Below are 20,725 nucleotides of genomic sequence, written 5' to 3'. Positions count from 1 at the left end.
GCAAGTCCCCTCAATTTGGGGTGTGGAGGGAGCCCTCCCCTACTCCTCGGTTTCAGGGGTCTCCCCCCTCGAAAGGCGAGTCCCCTCAACTGGAATTCGGTGGGAGCTCCCCACAATACCCAGGTTGGAGGGTTCTCCCCTGTAGATGGTGAATCCCCTCGAACCATGGTGCCGTGGGAGCTCCCTCTGACACCCTGGTTGGAGGAGTCTCCCCCCTTGAGGTGGGAGTCCCCTTGAAACAGGGTGTGTTGGGAGCTCCCCACGACACCCGGGATGGAGGAGTCTCCAACTCGACTGGCGAGTACCCTCGACCTCGGATGCTGTAGGAGCTCCCGCCGACACCCCAGTAGGAGGGGTCTCCACCCTCGAGGGGCTAGTAACCTCAACCCAGGGTGCGGTGAAAGCTCCCACCGACACCCCTATTGGAGGGGTCTCCTTCCTCGAGGGGCGAGTCTGCTCAAACTGTGTGTGGTGGGAGCTCCCTGTGACACACCAGTTGCAGGGGTCTCCCCCCTCGTGGGGCAAGTCCCCTTGCCCCGGGGTGTGGTGGGAGCTCACCAGGACACCATGGTTGAAGGGTTCTCCCCATAGAAATGCGAGTCCCCTCAAACCAGGGTGCTGTGGGAGCTCCCCCTGACACACCAATTGGAAGGGTCTGCCCCCTCGATGGGGGAGTCCCCTGGACCCAGGATGAGGTGGGAGCTCACCCCGACACCCAAAGTGAATAGTTCTCCCCCATCAAGAAGGGAGTTCCCTTGACCCGGGTGTGGTGGGAGCTTCCCCTGACACCCCTATTGGAGGGGTCTCCTTCCTCAAGGAGCAAAACCACTCAACCCGGGGTGCAGTGGGGGGAAGTCCCCTCGACCCCCGGGTGCAGTGGGAGCTACCCTCAAGACCCCAGTTGGAGGGGTCTCCACCCTCAAGACAAGAGTCCCTTCAATCTGGGGTGCATTGAGAGCTCCCCACCACTCAAATTTAGGAGAGGGCTCGACCATTGAGGGGGAATACCCTTGACCCAGGGTGCGGTGGTGCTCTCACCGACACCCCAGTTTCACTTGTTTTTCCCCTCACAGTGGGAGTCCCCTCTACCCAGGGTGCAGTGGGAGCCTCCCCCGACACCCCTATTCATTGGGTACTCTTCCTCAATGGGCGAGTCACTTCAAACTGGGGTGCAGTGGGAGCTGGCCCCACAACATTAGGATGGAAGGGTCTTCCCCATTGAGGGGGAATTCCCCTTGACCTGGGGTGTGGTGGGAGCTCCTCCAGACACCACATTTGGAGTGGTCTCCCCTCTCGAGATGGGAGTCTCCTCGACCAGGTGTGCTGTGGGAGCTCCCCCAACACCCCAGTTCAAGGAGTCTCACCTCTTGAGTGGGGTGTCCTCTTAACCAGGGGTGTGGTGGGAGTTCTCCCCCACACCCTGGTTGATGTTTTCTCTTCCCTCAATGGGAGAGTTCCCTCAAGCAGGGTTGCAGTGGGAACTCCCCTGACACACTGGTTGCAGTTGTCTCCCCTCTGCAGGGTGGGGCCCCTCGACCTGTTGTGCTGTGGCAGCTTGCACCGACACCCTGGATGGAGGGGTCTCCCCTCTCGAGGGATGAGTGCCCTCTACTTGGGATGCGATGAGAGCTCCCCCAGACACCCCGGATGCAGGAACCTCCCCCCTCAAGGGTGGGTTTCACTCAATCCAGAGTGCAGTGGGAGCTCCCCTGCCACTCCGGTTGGAGGGGTCTCCTCCCTCAAAGGGCAAGTCCTCTCCACCAGTGGTGCATTGGGAGCTACCTCTGAAACCTTGGTTTCAGGGGTCTCCCCCATCGAGGTGTGAGTGTCCTCGACATGGGGTGCAGATTAAGCTCCCCCTGACACCCGGGGTGGAGGGGTCTCCTCTTTGAGAGGTGAGTCCCCTAGACCCGGGATGCGGTAGGAGATCCCCCTGAAACCCCAGTTGCAGGGTTACGCTCCTTGAAGGGCGAGTCCCATCCACCAGGGGTACGTTGGGAGTTCCCCACAACATCCCGGTTGCAGGGGTCTCCCCACTCCAGGGGCAAGTTTCCTCAACCCGGGGCGAGGTGGGAGCTTTCCCCGACACTGTGGTTCTAGTGGTCTCCCCCCTCGAGGGGGGAATCCTCTCGACCTGGTTTGCTGTGGGAACTCCCCCTGACACCCCTATTGGAGGTGTGTCCCCCTTGAGGGGGCAGTTCCCTCAATCCAGGGTGCAGTGGAAGCTCCCACCAACACCCCGGTTGCAGGGTTCTCCCCCTTCAAGAAGCAAATCCCCTCGATCAGAATGCGTTGGGAGCTCCCCCAACACTCCAGTTGCGGGGGCCTCCTCCCCTCGGGGAGAGTCCTCTCGACCCCGGGGTGTGGTGGGAGATCCTCACTACACAGCAGATGTAGGAGTTTCCCTTCTCGAGGGGCAAGTCCCCTCAACCTGGGGTGCAGGGGGAGCTCCTGCCGACAACCTGGTTGGAAGAGTCTTTCCCCTTGAGGTGCGAGTCCCCTTGAACCATGGTACATTGGGAGCTCCCACCAACAATCCGGTTGTAGAGGTCTCCCCCCATGAGGAGTGAAACCCCTCGACCCGGGATGCCCTGGGATTTCCCAGCGACACCCTTGTTGGAGATGTCTCCGCCCTCGAGGAGGGAGTCCCTCGACCTGTGGTGCCATGGTAACTCCCATGGAGACCCCAGTTGGAGGGGTCAACCCCCTCGAGGGGCAAGTCCCCTCGACCCAGGTTGTGGTGGGAGTTCCCTCTGACACCCCAGTTGCAGGAGTCTCCCCCACTAGGGGCCAGTCGACTCAACCTGAGGTGCGGTCAGAACTCCTCCCGACACCCTGGTTTCCGGGGTCTCCCCCCTTAAGAGGCGAGTCCTCATGACTCAAGTTGTGGTGAGAGCTTCCCCCAACACCCCAGTTTAAGGAGTCACCCACCTCTAGGGGTGAGTTTCCTTGACTCAGGGTGCGGTGGGAGCTCCCCACTACACCCAGGGTGCAGGGTCTACCCCATTGAGGGCGAGTCGCCCTGACTCAAGGTGTGGTGGGCACTCCCCCAATCATCCCTATTGCAGGGGCCTCACCCCTCGAGGAGAGAGTCCCCTCGACCTCGGGTGCGGAGTGCAGTGGGAGCTCCCCAGACAACCCAGATGTAGGTGTCTCCCCCCTCGAGGGGCAAGTCCCCTCTACTGGGGTGTAGAGGGAGCTCCTTCCAACACTCTGGTTGGAGGGGTCCTTCCCTTCCAGGTGTGAGTCCCCTCGACCCACTGTGCATTGGGATCTCCTCCTGACAACCCGGTTGTAGGGGTCTCCCCCCAGGAGGGGGGAGTACCTTAGACCCGAAGTGTGGTGGAAGCTCCCAAGGACATCCCTGTTGGAGAGGACTCGGCCCTCCAGGGGGGAGTCCCCTCGACCTGGGGTGCCGTGGGAACTACCCCTGACCCCCATTGGAGGGGTCACCCACTTGAGGGGCGAGTCCCCTCAATCCGGGGTGCAGTGGGAACTCCCTCTGACACCTAGGTTGCAATGATCTTCCCCCTCAAGGGGTGAGTCCCCTCGACCGGGGTGTGATCTAAATTCCTCCCAATACCCTGTTTGCAGGGGTCTTCCCCCTCAAGGGGTGAGTCCCCATAACCCGTGGTATGGTGAGTGTTCTCCCTGACCCCCCAGTTTTAGTTTTCACCCCCCTCGAGGGGCGAGTCCCATCAACCTGGGATGAGGTGGGAGCTTGCCCCAACACGTTGGATGGAAGATCTCCCCTTTCAAGAGGGAAGTACCCTCGATATGGGGTGTGGTGGGAGCTCCCCCAGACACCCCATTTGGAGTGGTCTCCTTCCTTGAAGTGGGAGTCTCCTCCATACCCCGGTTGCAGAGGGAGCTTCCCCCATACCCCGGTTCAAGGGGCCTTTCCTCTAAAGTGGGGAGTCCCCTCGACCAAGGGTGTGGTGGGAGATCTCCCCGACACCCCAGTTGCAGTTTTCTCCCCTCTCATGGAGAGACTCCCTTTAATCAGGGGTGCAGTGGGTGCTCCCCTCCATCCTGGTTGCAGGGGTCTTTCCCCTCGTGGTGCTGGTCCCCTCAACCCCGTGTGCCGTGGGAGCTCCCCCAGACACCCTGGATGGAGGAGTCTCTCCCCTCGAGGGGCGAGTCCCCTCGACCTGGGATGACCTTGGAGCTTCCCCCTGACACCCCGGTGTGCGGTTGGAGCTCCACTTGACACCACCTGGAGTGTAGTGGGATCTCCACTGGACACCCTGGTTGGATGGGCCTTCCCCCTCGAGGGTGGAGTCCCCTCCATCCGAAGTATGGTGAGAGCTCCCCTGGACACCCTGGTTGGAGAGTTCTCCCACCTCGAGGAGGGAGTCCCCTCGACCCGGGATGCGGGGAAAACTCCTTCTGACACACCGGTAGGAGGGGTCTCCCCACTTGAGGGTGGAGTCCCCTCAATCCGGAGTGTGGTGGGAGCTCCCATGGAGACCCCAATTAGAGGGGTCTCCCCCCTCACTGGGCAAGTCCCCTCCACCAGTGGAGCATTGTGAGCTCCCCGTGACACCCCAGATGCAGGGGTCTCCCTAATTGAGAGGCAAGTTACATCGACCCGGGGTGCAATGGGAGCTTTCTCCGACACCCCAGTTTGAGAGGTAGCCCCCATGGAAGGAGAAGTACCCTCCACCCGGGTGAGGTGGGAGCTTTCCCCAACACCCCAGTTCTAGTGGTCTCCCTCCTCAAGGGGGGTCCCTTTGACCCAGGGTGTGGTGGAACTCCCCCAACACCTCGGTTGGAGGTGTCTCCCCCCTTGAGGGGGGAGTCTCCTTAACCCAGGGTGCGGTGGAAGCTGCCCTCAACACCCCGGTTGCAGTTTTCTCCCCCTTAGAGGGGCGAGTCACCTCAACCTGGGGTGTGGTGGGAGCTCCCCCCGACACCCCGGTATTGGGGCTTTACCCCCTCGCAGGGCGATTCCCCTAGACAGGGATGAAATAGGAGCTCCCTCCAACACTCCAGTTGCAGAGATCTCACTCCCTGAGGGGCAAGTCCCCTTGACCCGGGGTGTGGTGGGAGCTTCCCCTGAAACCCAGGGTTGAGGGGTGTTCCCCCTAGAGGGGTAAGTCCCCTCGAGCTGGGGTGCTGTGGGACCTGTCCCCACACCCCAGTTGGAACGGTCTCCCTCCTCAAGAGGGAAGTTCTCTCCCGAGCAGTGGGAGCTCCCCCGACACCACTATTGGAGGCGTCCTATTCCTCAAGGGGCGAGTCCCCTCAACCAGGGAGCTCGCCCCAACACGTCTGATTGGAAGGGTCTCCCCCTTCAAGGGGAAGTCCCCTTGACCCCGGGTATGGTGGGAGTTCCCCCCCGGACATCCTGTTTGGAGGGTCTCTTACCTTGAGATGGGAGTGTCCATGACCAGGTGTGTGGTGGGAGCTCCCATGACACCCCAGTTCTAGGGGTCTCCCCTCTCAAGTGGGGAGTCCTCTCGATTGAGTGTGGTGGCAGCTCTCCCCAACACCCCGGGTGAAGTTGTCTCCTCCCTCACGGGGAGAGTCCCCTCAACCAGGGGTGTGGAGGGAGCTCCCCCTGACACCCCAGTTGCAGGGATCTCCTCCCTCATTGGTCGGGTCCTCTCGACCCGGTGTGCCGTGGGAGCTCCCCTCGACACTAGAGATGGAGGGGTCTCCCCCACTGGAGTGGCAAGTCCCCACAACCTGGGATGCAGTGGGAGCTCCCCATGACACCCTGGTTGCAGGGGTCTCCCCCCTCAAGGGGGGATTCCCCTTGACCCGGGATGCAGTGGCAGCTCCCCCCGACTCGCAGGTTGGAGGGGTCTGCCCCCTCAAGGGTGGAGTCCCCTAGATTTGGAGTGCAGTGGGAGCTCTCCCGAACACCCCCGTGGGAGGGCTCTCCCACCTCGAGGAGGGAGTCCCCTCGACTCAGGGTGCAGTGGGAGCTCCTCCCGACACCCTGGTTGTAGGGGTCTCCCCCCTCAAAGGGCAAGTCCCCTCCAGCCATGGTGCGTTGGAAGCTCCCCCCATCACCTCAATTGCAGTGGTCTCCCCCCTACAGGGGTAAGTTCCCTTGACCCGGGGTGCGGTTGGAGCTTGCGCTGACACCAAGGTTTCAGGGGATCCCCTCTCCAAGTCGAGTCCACTCCACCATGGGTGCGTTGGGAGCCCCCACTGATATCTCAGTTTCAGGTGTCTACCCACTCCAGGGAAAAGTTCTCTCGACCAGGGGTGCGGTGGGAGTTCTCCCCGACACCCCAGTTCTAGTTGTCTCCCCACTCAAGGTGGGAGTTCCCTCCACCTGGTGAGTGGTGGGACCTCCTCCGACACCCAGGTTGAAGATGTTTCCCCCTTGAGGAGGGAGTCCCCTTGACCCTGGATGTGGTTGAAGCTCCCCCCCACACCCTGGTTGCAGGGTTCTCCCTCCTCAAGAAACTAGTGCCCTCTATCCATGGTGCGGTTGGAAATCCCCTCGACACCCCAGATGTAGGTATCTCCCCCGTTGAGGGGTGAATCCCCTCAACACGGGGTGCATGGGGAGCTCCTTCTGACACCCTGGTTGGGGGAGTCTTTCAACTCAAAGTGCGAGTCCCCTCGAACTGTGGTGCGCTGGAATGTCCCCCCAACAACCCGGTTGTATGGATCTCCCCACACAAGGGGTGAGTCCCCTAGACTCGGGGTTAGGTGGGATCTCCCAATGACACCCCTGTTGGAGAGGTCCCCGCCCTCGATGGGGGAGTCCGCTTGACCCAGGGTGCCATGGGAACTCCCCCCCCCACACCCTGGTTAGAGAGGTTACCCCCCTTGTGGGGCATTTCCCTTGACCCGGAGTGCAGTGGTGGCACCCCCGACACTCCAGTTGCAGGGGTTTCCCCTTCGAGAGGCGAATCCCCTCAACCTGGGGTGTGGTCTAAACTCCTCCCGATACCCTGGTTGCAGGGTTCTCCCCCCCCGAAGGGCAAGTCCCCATGACCTGTGGTGCCATGATGCTCTCCTCAACACCCAGGTTTTAGTTTACACCCCCTTCTAGGGTCGACTCCCATCCACTCGGGGTGCGGTGGGAGCTCTCCCAAACACGTCGGATGGAAGGTCTTCCCCTTCGAGGCGGAAGTCCCTTCCCCCCAGGGTGTGGTGGGAGCTTCCCCTGACACCCCGTTTGAAGTGGTTTCCTCCTCGAGGTGGGAGTCTCCTTGACCAAGGATGCGATGGGCACTCCCTCGACACCCCAGTTTGAGGGGTCTCCCCTCTTGAGTGGGGAGTTCCATCGACCAGGGGTGCAGTGGATGCTCCACCTGACATCCCGGTTGGAGGGGTCTTCCCCCCTTGAGGGTGGAGTCCCATCCATCCATAGTGTGATGGGAGCTCCCCATAACACCACGGTTGCAGTGGTCTCCCCCATAGAGGAGTGAGTCCTCTAGACCCAGGGTGCGGTTGGAGCTCCCTTAGACACCCAGGTTGGAAGGGTTTCCCCCCTCGAGGGGGGAGTTCCCTTGACCAGGGGTGCAATGGGAGCTTCCTCTGACACCTGGTGTGGGCGGGTCTCCTCCCTCTAGAGGCGAATCCCCTCAACCCAGATTGCTGTGCAACCTCCCGAAGACACCCATATTGCAGGGGCCTCCCCCTTCAAGGGGCAAGTCTCCTAGACCAGGGGTGAGGTGGGAGCTCTCCCTGACACCCCGGATGTAGGCGTCTCCCCCAAAGAGGGGTGAGTCCTCTCGAACTGGTGTGCGTTGGGAGCTCCCCTCAACATCCCAGTTGTAGGGGTCTCCACTCTTGTGGGGCAAGTCCCCTTGACCTAGGGTGCTGTGGGAGCTCCCCCGACACCCCTGTTGGAGAGGTCTCCCCCCTCGAGGTGGGAATAATCTCCACCGGGGGTGAGTTGGGGCTCCTCCCCACAACCCGGTTGGAGATGTCTCCCCCCTCAAGCGGGGAGTCCCCTTGACCCGTGGTGTGGTGGGAGCTCCCCCCAAACACCTCGGTTGGAGGGGTCTCTACCATAGAGGGGCGAGTCCCCTTGACCCAGGTATGGGGGGAGCTCCCCCGACACCCTGATTTGAGGGGTCTTCTTTATCGAGGAGCGAGTCCACTGGACCCGGAGTGCAGTGCGAGCTTGCCCTGACACCTGGGTGGAAGGGTCTCCCCCCTTTTGGGAAAAATCCCCTCGACCAGGGGTGCAGTGGGAGCTCTCCCCAACATCCTGGTCAGAGGGGTCTCTGCCCTCGAAAGGGGAGTTTCCTTGACCCAGAGTTTGGTGGGAGCTCTCACCAACACCCCTTTTAGAGCAGTCTCCTTCCTCAGTGGGCGAGTCTACTCGACCTAGGATGCAGGGCGAGCTTGCCCCGACACCCAGGGTGGAATTGTCTCCCCCCTGTGGGAAATATCCCCTCGACTAGGGGTGCAGTGGAATCTCCCCCGACATCCAGGTAGAGGGGTCTTTTCCCTCGAGGGATGAGTCCCCTCCATCCAGGTTTCGGTGGAAGCTCCCCATCCATTGAAGGGGTCTCGCCCCTTGAGGAGGATGTCCCCTTACCCAGGGTGCCGTGGGAGGTCTCCCTGACACCCCAGTTGCAGTTTTCTCTCCCCTCTCAGTGTGAGTCCTCTTGATCTGGTGTGCAGTGTGAGTTCCCCCTGACACCTCAGTTGCAGGGGTCTCCACCCTCATGGAGCATGTCCCCTCCACCCTGGTTGCAGTGGGAGCTCCCTCCAACATCCCAGATGGAGAAGTCTCCCCCTTTGAGGAGCGAGTCCCCTCGACTCGGATGTTGTGGGAGCTCCCCCCAAAAACCAGAGTGGAGGGGACTCTCCCCTCGAGGTGCGAGTCCCCTCTCCCCGAGGTTTGGCGGGAGCACCCACCAAGGTCTCTCCCCTCAAGGGCGAGTTCCCTCATTCCAGGTTGTGGTGGGAGCTTGCCCGACACCCCATTTGGAAGTGTTTTCCCCCTCAAGGGGGCAATTCCCTCGACCAGGGGTGTGGTAGGAGCTCTCCCTGACACCCCTATTAGTGGGGTCCTCATCCTCGAGGGGCGAGTCCCCTTGACCTGGGATGCAGAGCGAGCTTGCCCCGACGGGTCTGATGGAAGGGTCTCCCCCTTCGAAGTGGAAGTCGTCTCCACTCGGGTTGCAGTACGAGTTCCCCCAAAACACATTTGGAGGGGTCTCCCCCTTCGAGGGGGGGGTCCCTTCAACAAGGGGTGCGGTGGGAGCTCCCCCGACACCCCAGTTCAAATGGTCTCTTCTCTGGAGGAAGGAATCCCCTCGACCTGCATTGCCGTAGGAATTTCCCCTGACAATCCGGTTGCAGTTGTCTCCCTCCCCTCACAGAGCGAGTCCCCTAGATCTGGGATGCGATGAGAGCTCCACCCGAGACCCTGGTTGCAGGGGTCTCCCCCTCGCTGGGCGGGTCCCTTTGACCTGGAGTGTGGTGGGAGCTCCTCCCGACACCCTGATGGAGGGGTCTCCTCCCTCGAGGTGTGGGTCCCTTCGACCCAGGATGCGGTGGGAGCTCCCCTCAAACCCTGGTTGAAGAGGTCTCCTCATTTGAGGGGTGATTCCTCTCCAAGCAGGATGTGATGGGAACACCGCCGACACCCCGGTTGCAGTGATCTCCCCCCTAGAGGGGCGAGTCCCCTCACCCCGGTGTGCAGTGAGATCTCCCTGACACCCCTGTTTCAGGGGTCTACCTCCTCCTGGGTCAAGTCCCCTACACTAGGGATGTGGTGGGATCTCCCCTGACACCCTGGTACAGGGGTCTCCCCGCTGGAGGGGCGAGTCTCCTCGACTCGGGTTGCGGTGGGAGTTTCTGCCGACACTCCGGGTGCTGGGTCTCTTCCCTCGAGGGGGGCGGGGGGGAGTATTCTTGACCAGTGGTACAGAGGAAGCTTCCCACAACACCCTGGGTGGAGTGGTCTCACCCCTCTGGGGGTGTCCACTCTACCAGGGTATGGTGGGACCTCCCCCCGACACCACAGTTGGAGGACTCTCTTCCCTAGGGTGGGGAGTTCATTCTAACTGGGGTGTGGTGGGAGCTCCTATGGACACCCTGGTTGGAGGGCTCTCACCTCTCGCGGTGGGGGGGAGTCCCCTCGTCTCTGGGTTCTTTGGGAATTCTCCCAGACAACCCATTTGGAGGGTTCTGCACCCTCGAGGAGGAAGTCCCCCCTTCCCACAGTGCGGTGGGAGCTCCCCCAAACACCCTGTTTGGAGGGATCTCCACCCTCGAGGGAGGAGTCCCCTCAACCCTGGTTGTGGTGGAGCTCCACGCGACAGCCCAGTTGGAGGGCTCGGACCCACAGGGTGGAGTCCCCTTGACCCAGGTGCGGTGGGAGCTACCCCAAACACCCCAGTTGGAGATATTTTGCCCCACGGGGGGTGTTCCCTCTACCCAGGGTGCAGTGGTAGCTCCCACCAACACTCCAGTTGGAGAGGTCTCGCCCCTGGGGACGGGAGTCCCCTTGAACCAGGGTTCTGTGGTAGCACCCTCAATACCCCAGTTAGAGTGGTCTCGCCCCTCAGCCTGGGAGTCCCCTCGACCCAGAGTGCAGTGGAAGCTCCCCCCAGCACCCTGACTGGAGGAGTCTTGCCCCTTGGGGGGGAGTCCCCTCGACCACTAATAGGATGGCAGCTCTTCCCAACACCCCGGTCGGAGGGGTCTCACACCTCGAAGGTGGAGTCCTCTCAACCTGGGTGCATTGGGTGCTCCTTTTGAAACCCCTGTTGGAGGATTCTCCCCACTCAAGGGGTGAGTCCACTCCCCCTGGTGGATGTGTTGGGAGCTCCCACTGACACCCAGGTTGGAGATCTCTCCTCCCTGGGGGGGAGGGAGTCCCCTCAACCTGGGGTGTGTTGTGAGCTCACTCTGATACCACGGTTGGAGGTCTCTCCCCCATTGGGGGAGAAGTCCCCACATACTGAGGTGTGGTTGGAGCTCCCCATGACACCCAAGTTGGAAAGCTCATGCCTTGGTTGGGGGAGCCCCCCAAACCTGGTGTTCAGTGGGAACTCTTAGGACACCACGGTTGGAGGGGTCTCGCCCCTTGAGGATGGAGTCTCCTCCCCGGGGTGTGTTGGGAGCTCCCCCCAACACCCCTGTTGGAGGGCTCTCCCACCTTGAGGAGGGAGTTTCCTTAACCTGGGGTGCATTGGGAGCTCCCCCTGACATCTTAGGTGGAAGGTCCTTCTTCTGGGAAATCCCCTCAACCCGGGGTGCATTGGGAGCTACCCTGACAACTTGGGAGGAGCGGTCTTGCCCCTCGCACTGGGAGACCCCTGACCCAGGGCACGTTGGGTGCTTCTTCTGACACCCCAGTTGGAGGGCTCTCCCCCCTAGGGGGCGAGTCCCCTTGACATGGTGTGCATTGGAAGATCCCCTCAACACGCTGGTTGGAGGGCTCTCCCCCCTGGGGGGGAGTCACCTTGACCCAGGGTGTGGTTGGAGCTCCCCCTGACACCCCTTTTGGAGGGCTCTCACACCTTGTGTGGGTGTTCCCGACACCCGGGGTGTGGTGAGAGCTCCTCCATACACCCCAGTTGGAGTGCTTTCACCCCTCCATGGGAGAGTCTTCTTGAGTAGAGGTGTGTTGGGAGCTTTCCATGACAACCCTGTTGGAGGGGTCTCAATCCATGGGGAGGGAGTCACTTCGACCTGGGGTGCAGTTGGAGCTCCCCCAATACCCCGGATGGAGGGGTCTCACCCCTCGAGGCAGGGGCCCCTCAACCAGGGTGTGGTGGGAGCTCCCCCCCGAAATTCTGACTGGATGGCTTTCCCACCTTGAGGGAGGAGTCCTCTCAACCTGGGATGTGGTGGGGGCTCCCCCCATACCCCAGTTGGAGGGCTCTCCCCCCTCTATGGGGTGTCCTTCGTCCTGGGGTGCATTTGCATCTCCACCAACAACCAGGTTGGAGGGGACTTGTACCTCGAGGGGGTAGTCCCCTCCACCCTGAGTGCGTTGGGAGTTCCCCCAGACACGCCAGTTGGAGGGGTCGTGCCCCTCGAAGGGGGAGTTCCCTCGACCTGTGGTGCATTGGGGGCTCCACTGACACCCCAGTTGGAGGGGTCTCACCCCTTCAGGGGGGAGTCCCCTCATCCTGGGGTGTGGTGGGAGCTCCCCATGACACCCCAGTTAGAAGGCTCTCACCACTTGGGAGTGGAGTCCCTTCCACCCGGTGTGCGATGGGAGTTCCCACCGACACCAGGTTGGAGGGCTCTCACCCCTCAAGGGGGAATCCCTTTGACTCTGGGAGTGGTGGTTGCTCCCCCCCACACCCCTTTTGGAGGGGTCTTGCCCCCCATGGGGTGAGTCTCCTCAACCCAGGGTGAGTTGGGATTTCCCCCCAACTTCCTGGTTGGAGTGGTCTCGCCCTGTGGGTGGGAGGTCGCCTTGAACCAGGGTGTGTAGGGACCTCCCCTGACACCCTTGTTGGAGGGACCTCTCCACTCAAGGGGGTTCTCCCCTCGAAACTGGGTGCAATGGGAGCTCCCCCTGACACCCCATTGGAGGGGTCTCGCCCTTTGAAGGGGGTTTCCCTTGACCTGGGGTGTGTTGGGAGCTCCTCCAGACACCCCGGTTGGAGGGGTCTTGCCCCATGAGGGGGGAGTCTTCTCAACCCTGGTGCATTGGGAGCTCCCCCTGACACCCCGGTTGGAAGGGTCTTGCCTCTCGTGGAGGGAGTCCTCTCAATCTGGGTTGCATTGAGAGCTCCCCACAATCCCCAGTTGGAGGGCTTTTCTCCATCTGGGGGGAGTGCCCTCGACACAGGGTGTGTTGGGAGCTCGCCTCGACACCCCAGTGGGAGGGCTCTCCCTTCTTGGGGGGAGTCCCTTGACCCGGTGTGCAGTTGGAGCTCCCACAAACATCCCGGTTGGAGCTCTTTTGCCTTAGGAGGGGACCCTCTTAGACCCAGAGTGTGGTGGGAACTCCCACCAACACCCTGTTTGGAGGGGACTCTCCCCTAGATGGGGAGTGCCCTTCACCCGGGGTGCAGTAGGAGCTCCCATTGACATACTGGTTGGAGGGGTCTCACTCCTCGAGGGGGGTGTCCCTTCGACCCGGGGTGCAGTGGGAGCTCTCCATGAACCCCGGTTGGAGGGGTATTGCCCCTTGAGGGGGTTACCCCTCGACCTAGAGTGTGGTGGTACTTCCTCCGACACCCCTGTTGGAGGGGTATTGCCCCTCAAAAGGTTGTCCTCTTGACATGGGGTGTCATGGGAGCTCCCCCCTCCACCCCAGTTGGTGGTGTCTCGCCACTCGAGGGGTTAGTCCCTTCTACCCAGGGTGCAGAGGGAGCTCCCTCCAACACCCCGGTTGGAGGGGTCTTTCCCCTCAAGGGGGGATTCCCCTCAAACCAGGGTACTGTGGGACTTTCCCATGACACGCTGGTCAGGTGTCTCCCACCCTGGTTTGTTGGAGGGGTCTACCTAGTAGAGGGGGGAATCCACTCGACCTGAAGTTACGATGGGAATACCCCAGACACCATGGGTGTAGGGGTCTCACCTCATGAGGGGGAGTCCTATCTACCCGGGTGCAGTGGGATCTTCCCCCAGCTCCCGGTTGGAAGGGTTTCACCCCTCAAGGGGGAAGGCCCCTTGACCCGAGGTGTAGTGGGAGCTCCCCCCATACCCAGGTTGAAGGGGTTTCACCCTTGAGTTGGGAGTGCCCTCGACCCAGGTTCAGATTGGAACTCCCCTGGACTCCCTGGTTTGAGGGGACTCCCCCCTCAGGGGGAGCTCCCACTATACCCTGGGTCGAAGGGACTACCCCCTCGAGAGGTGATACACCTCCAACAGGGGTGTAGGGGGAGCTCCCACTGCATCCCGGGTCAAGGGGACACCCACTTGAGGGGCAACACCCCTCCAACTGGGGTGTTGGAGGGAGCTCCCCCTGCACCCTGGGTCAAGGGCACTCCTCCTCTAGGGGCGAGACCCTTCCAACTGGAGTGTCAGGGGGAGCTCCGACTGCACCCTGTTCAAGGGGAATCCCCCACTAGGTGGGAGTCCTCCAACAAGGGTCTAAGGGGGAGCTCCCTCCACACCCAAGGTCGAGGGGACTCCCACATCGAGGGGCAGTACCCCTAGAACTGAGGTGTCAGGGTGAGCTCTCACCAGACCCCACATCCAGGGGACTCCCCCCTAAAAGTGCAGGACCCCTCCAAATGGAGTGTCGGGGGGAGCTCACAGCACACCCCATGTCGAGGGGACTCCCCTTGAGGGGAGACACCCCTCCAACAGAAGTGTTGATGGGAGCTTCTACTGCACCATGGGTAGAGGGAACTCCTTACTGGAGGGGTGAGATCCCTTCAACCATGGTGTCAGGTGGAGCTCCCTCTGCACACCAGGTTGAGGGGACTTCCCCCTCGAGGGGGTGAGGATCTTCCAACTGGGGTGTCGGGAGAGTTTCAACCATACCCTGGGTCAAGGAGACTCCACCCTCAAGGGGCAAAACACCTCCAACCATGGCGTCACTGGGACCTCGCACCTCACCCCAGGTTGAAGGACTCCCCCCTTGAGGGGCGAGATTCCTCCAAATGGGGTGTTGGTGGGACCTTCAACTGCACCTCGTGTCGAGAGGACTCCCCACTCTACAGGTGAGACCCCTCCAACAGGGGTGTCAAGGGGAGCTTACACAGTACCCCAGGTCAAGGGACACCCCCATCAAAAGGTGATACCCCCCTAACTGCATGTCGTTGGGAGCTCCCACCGCACCCCAGGTCGAGGGTACTCCTTTCTCTACTGAATAGACCCCTCCAATTAGGGTGTTGGGTGGAGCTGTAACCAGACCCTGGGTTGAGGGGACTCCCCCATCTATCTAGACCCCTGTAAATGGGGTGTCAAGGGGAGCTTTTACACCACCACACCCCATATAGAGGGGACTCCCCCCTCGCAGTGGGAGACTCTTGCAACCAGCGTGTTGGGGGAGTGTCCCACTGCACCCGGGTCGAGGGGACTCCTCCTTTGAGGATGGAGAGACCTCCAAACACTGTGTGTAGGGGAGCTCCCACTGCACCTTGGGTTGAGGGGACTTTCCATTCGGGAAAGGAGACCCCTGCAACTGAGGTTTTGGAGGAGCTTCCATGGCACCAGGGGTCCAGTGGATTCCCCGCTTAAGGGGGGCAGACCCCTCCAACTGGGGTGTCGGGGAGTTGTAGTATACCATTGCACTTCTGGTTGAATGGACTCCCCCCTCGAGGGTGGAGAGACTCCCAACCTGGGTGTCAGGGGGAGATGCCACCATGGTGTTGGGGGGAGCTCCCATTGCACCCCTGGTAGAGGGAACTCATCCCTCAAGGCGCAAGACCCCTCCAACCAGTGTGTCAAGGGGTGCTCCAAATTCACCCCGAGGCGAGGGGACTTTCCCCTAGAGGGGCAAGACCCCTCCAACCGGGATGTCAGGGGGAGCTCCCAATTCACCCTGGGTTGAGGGGAATCACCCCTCCAGGGTGAGATCCCTTCATCCTGGGTTTTGGGGGGAGCTCCCAATGTACCCTGAGGATGAGAGGACCCCCCTCAACGGGCAAGACTCCTGCAACAAGGGTGTCAGGGGGAGCTAACAAAGCACCCCGGATCGAGGGGACTCACCCCTCGAGGGACAAGACCCCTCTAACTGAGGTATCAGGGGACCTCCCATGGCAACCCGGTTCAAGAAGATCCCCCTTAGCAGGGTGAGACCCCTCCAACAGTGGTGTTTGGGGGAGCTCCCAATGCACCCTGGGTCGAGGTGACTTGCCCCTCGAGGGGGGGAGACCCCTTCAAACAGGATGTGGGAGGGAGCTCCTCCACAACCTGGATGAGGGGACTCCCCATAAAGGGGTGAGACACTTCCAAGTGGGGTGTTGGGGGAAGCTCTCACTGAACCCTGGATCAAGGGACCCCCCTTCAAGGGGCTAGACCCCTTTAACATGGGAGTCAGAAAGAGCACCCACTGCACCCCAGGTAGAGGGGACTCACCCTCCAGTGGCAAGACACCTCCAACCGGGGTGTCGGGGAGGTTCCACTGTACCCCGGGTAGAGGGGACTCCTCCCTGGAAGGGCTAGACCCTTCCAATCAGGGAGTCGGCGGGAGCACCCAGCACACCCCAGATAGAGGGGACTCCCCCCTCGAGTGGTGAGACACCTCCAACCCTGGTGTTGGGGTTGGTCCCACTGCATCCCTGATTGAGGGGATCCCCCCTCATGTGGAGAGACCCCTCCACCTGGGGTTTCTGGGGAAGCTCCCACTGTAACTTCAGGTAGAGGGGACTCCCCCCTCTAGGAACAAGACCCTTCCTCCCTGGGTGTTGGGTGGAGCTCCCATCGCACCCCGGGTTGAGGGGTCTCCCCAATCGAGGAATGAGATCCCCCAACTGGGGCATAGGGTGGAGCTCCCACTGCAACCCAGGTAGAGAGTAGACTCCTCCAATTGGGGTGCCGGGGGGAGCTTGTACACCACTGCACTCTGGGTAGAGGGGAATTCCCCCTTGAGGTGAGAAACCCCTACAACCTGCGTGTTGGGGAGAGGTCCAACCACACCCCGGGTAGAGGGGACTCCTCCCTTAAGGATGGAGAGACCTCCAAACAGTGTGTCCAGGGGAACTCCCACAGCACCTTGGGTCAAGGGGACTCCCCACTTGAAAAAGGAGATCCCTGCAACTGAGGTTTCAGGGGGAGCTCCCGCGACACCAGGGGAACTGTGGACTCCCCCCTCGATGGTGGAGACCCCTTCAACCGGGGTGTCGGGGGGCAGATCTTATACCATGGCACTTCTGGTCAAGGGGACTCCTCCCTCGAGGTTGGAGAGACCCGGGACTGGGGTGTCCAAGGGAGATCCCACCGGGGTGTCGGGGGGAGACCCCATCGCACACCAGGTGAAGGGTACTACCCCTCGAGGTGTGAGACCCCTCAACTGCTGTTTTGGGGGAGCTCCAAATGAACACCAGATCGAGGACACTTTCCCGTGGAGATGTGAGACCCTTCCAACTGGGGTGTCAGGGTGAGCTCCCAACGGAATCCCTGGTGGAGGGAATTCAACCCTTGAGGGGTGAGACCCTTCCAACCCGGTGTTGGGAGGAGCTCCCAATGCACCCCGGGTCGAGGGGACTCCCCCTACGAGAGGCGAGACCTCTCTTACCGGGATGTCGGGGGAGTTCCCAATGCACTTCAAGGTCGAGCCGACTCCTTTCTTGACTGGTGAGACGCCTCCGACAGGGGTGTCAGGGGGAGCTACCAATGCACTGGGTAGAGGGGACTTCCCCCTTCAGGGGCAAGACCCCTCCAACTGGTGTGTCGGTGGAAGCTCCCAACGCATCCCAGGTCAAGGAGATGTCCCCCTCATGGAACAATACACCTCCAAATGGAGTATCTGGAGGAGCTCCCCATGCATCCAGGGTCAAGGGGAATCCCCCTTCGGGGAGCGAGACCCCTCCAACCAGGGAGTTGGAGGGAGCTCCCACCTCACCCTCGGTGGAGGGAAATTCCCCCTCTACCAGGTAAACCCCTCCAATTGGGTGTAGTGGGGAGCTCCTACACCACTGCACCAAGGGTAGAGGGGACTCCCCCCTCAAGGTGGGAGAACCCTGCAACTGGCATGTCAGGGGGAATGTCCCACTGCACTCAGGGTTGAGAGGACTGCCCTTCGAGTGGAGAGACCTCTCCATTTGAGGTGTTGATGGGAGCTCCCACCACACCCCCAGTCGAGGGGACTCCCCCCTCGAGTGGAGAGTCCCCTCAAGCTGTGATATCAAGGGAAGCTCCCACCGTACCCCAGGTGGAGGGGAACCCCCTCCAGGGGCAATACCCCTTCAACCGTTGTGTTGGGGGGGAGCTCCCACTGTATCCCGGGTCGAGGGGACACCCCCCTTGAAGGGCGAGTCCCCTTCAACAGGGGTGTTGAAGGGAGCTCCTACTGCACCCAAGGTGAAGGGCACTCCCCCATCTAAGGGTGAGCCACTTCCAACTGGGGTGTCGGGGGGAGCTCCCACTGCACCACGGGAATAGGGCACTTTCCCCTCAATGGGCATGTCACCTCCACCCGGGGTGTCGGGTAGAGCTCCCACTATAACCTCAGGTAGAGGGGACGCCCCCCTCTACCTGGTAGACCCCTCAAATTGGGGTGTTGGGGGAGCTTGTACACCACTGCACCCTGGGTAGAGGGGACTCCCCCATCAAGGTGGGAGACCCCTGCAACCAGCATGTTGGGGGAAGGTCCCACCACACCCCAGGTCAAGGAGACTCCTCCCTCAAGGATGGAGAGACCTCCAAACAGTGTGTTGCAGGGAGCTCCCACTGCACCTAATGTCCAGGGGACTCCCCATTCGAGAAAGGAGACCCCTGGAACCAAGGTTTTGGTGGGAGATCTCATGGAACAAGGGGTCCAGTGTACTTCGCCCTTGAGGGGGGAGACTTCTCCAACATGAGTGTCTGAGGGACCTCATATGCCATTGCACCGCGGGTCAAGGGGAATCCCTCTAGATTGTGGAGAGACCTCCAACAGGGTGTCAGGGGGAGATCCCACCGGGGTGTCAAGAGGAGCTCCAAGCACACCTCGGGTCAAGAGAACTTCCCCTTTGAGGGGCGAGACCCCTCCAACTGTGGTGTCAGGGAGAGCTCCCAAAGCACCTCCAGTCAAGAAGACTCTCCCCTAGAGGGAGGGGCGAGACCACTCTAACTGGGGTGTCAGGGGAAGCTCCCACCACATCCCTAGTCGAGGGTACTCCCCTCTGGAGGCAGGTGACCACACCAACCAGGGTGTCAGGGGGAGATTTCACCACACCTGGGTATAGGGGATTCCCAACCTGAAAGGTGAGACCCCTCTAACCAGGGTGTTAGGGGGAGTGCATATCGCACCCCAGGTTGAGGGGACTACCCCCCAGGGGCAAGACCCCTCCAACTGGAGTTTTGGGGGGAGCTCCCACCACACTCCAGGTCAAGGGGATTCCCCAACCAAGGAGTGAGACCCTTCCAACCTGGGTGTCCGGGGGAGTTCCCATCTCACCCAGCGTTGAGGTAACTCCCCCCCGAGGGTGAGAGTCCTCCAAAAGGTTTTTTTGGGGGAGCTCCCACGCACACCCTGGGTCGAGGGGACGCCTTCCTCCAGGGGGGCAATCCTACAACCAGGGTGTTGGGGGGAGCTCCTACTGCAGCCTGGGAAGAGGGGACTCCCCACTCTACTGGATAGACCCTCCAACCGGGATGTCGGGAGGAGCTCGTATACCACTGCATCCTGGGTAGAGGGGACTCCTCCCACGAGGGGCGAGATCCCTCTAACTGGGGTGTCAGGGGGAGCTCCAAACGCACCTCTGGGTGAGGGCACTCCCCCCCCCCCAGGGGCGACACCCCTTCAACCATGATGTGGGTGGAGCTCCCACTGCACTTCGAGTAGAGGGGAATCCCAGCCCAATTGGCGAGAATTCTTCAACCAGGATATTGGAGGTAGCTCCCACCTCACCCTTGGTCAAGGGGACTTCCTTCTCAAAGAGGGAGAGCCCTCCAACCGGGGTGTCGGGGGCAATCCCGCCACACTCTGGATCTGGGGGACTACTCACCTCGAGGGGCAAGACCCCTCCAACCAGGGTGTCAGGGGGTTCCCACATCACCCCGGGGTCGAGGGGACTACCTCTCGAGTGGAGAAACCAGTCAAACTGGGGTTTGAGGGGGAGCTCCCACTGCACTCCTGGTCAAGGGGACTCCTCCCTTGAGGAGAGAGAACCCTCCAACCTGGGTGCCTGGGAAAACTCCCACCTGGGTCAAGGTGACTCCCCCCTCGAGCAGAGAGACCCTCCAACTGGGGTGCCAGGGGAGCTTCAAATGCACCCCAAGTCAAGGGGACTCCCCCCTGAGGGGTGAGACCCTCCAATCGGGATATCATGAGGAGCTGCCAATGCACCCCTGGTTGAGGGGACTCCCTCCCCCAGGGGCGAGACCCCTCCAAACAGGGTGTCGGAGGGAGCTTCCAATGCACTCCAGTTTGAGGAGTATCCCCCCTCATGGGGTGAGACCCTTCCATCTAGGGTTTCGGGGGGAGCATCCAACACACCCTGAGTTGAGGGGACTCCCCCATAAAGGGGTGAGACCCATCTAACCAGGTGTCTTGGGGAGCTCCCAATGACGCACCCAGGTTTGAGGGGACTTCCCCACGAGGGGCGAGACTCCTCTAACTGGGGTGTCGGCAAACCTGTCAATATACCCCTGGTTGAGGTGACTCCCCACCAGGGATGAGACATCTCCAAGGGGGTGATGTGGGGAGCTCCCAATGTTGGGGTTTTTAGTCCCTGTTGCCTCCTGACCTGCGGGAGAGATTGGGAAAGCACGCACAGACAAGGACAAACCAAGAAAGGAAAGTCTGACTGACCACCCCACCGGAGAACAATCAGACGTGTCAGGGAGACCAGTCAAAGCAGGAGCTCGTTTATTGAGAAAACACACTCAGATAATATTGCCACAGTCTGGCTGGGCACAAATCACGAGCCACTGAAGCAGGAACAAACTTTATTTCTGAACTCTACCAGCACACTCCACACACACTCCACACACACTCCACACACGCTCCCCAGGAACTCTCCCGAATGCCACCCAGGAGGCTCCTCCAGGAACCACCAACTGGAAATCCCTCCTCTGGCACTTCCCCAACCAATGGAAATTCTCCGGGAATCCCGCTAGAACTCCACAGTAGCAGGCCCAGGCGGACAGCAGGGGTCTAATATACACAGCTTAACATAGCCATCATCATCTCAATGGCTTGCTGGGGTCACCTCTCAACCACTCCATTCTG

The sequence above is a fragment of the Marmota flaviventris genome, chromosome 3, assembly GCF_047511675.1.
Source record: "Marmota flaviventris isolate mMarFla1 chromosome 3, mMarFla1.hap1, whole genome shotgun sequence".
Lineage (NCBI taxonomy): Eukaryota > Metazoa > Chordata > Mammalia > Rodentia > Sciuridae > Marmota > Marmota flaviventris.
The sequence above is the reverse complement of the archived record's forward strand: the minus strand, read 5'-3'. Positions refer to the sequence as shown.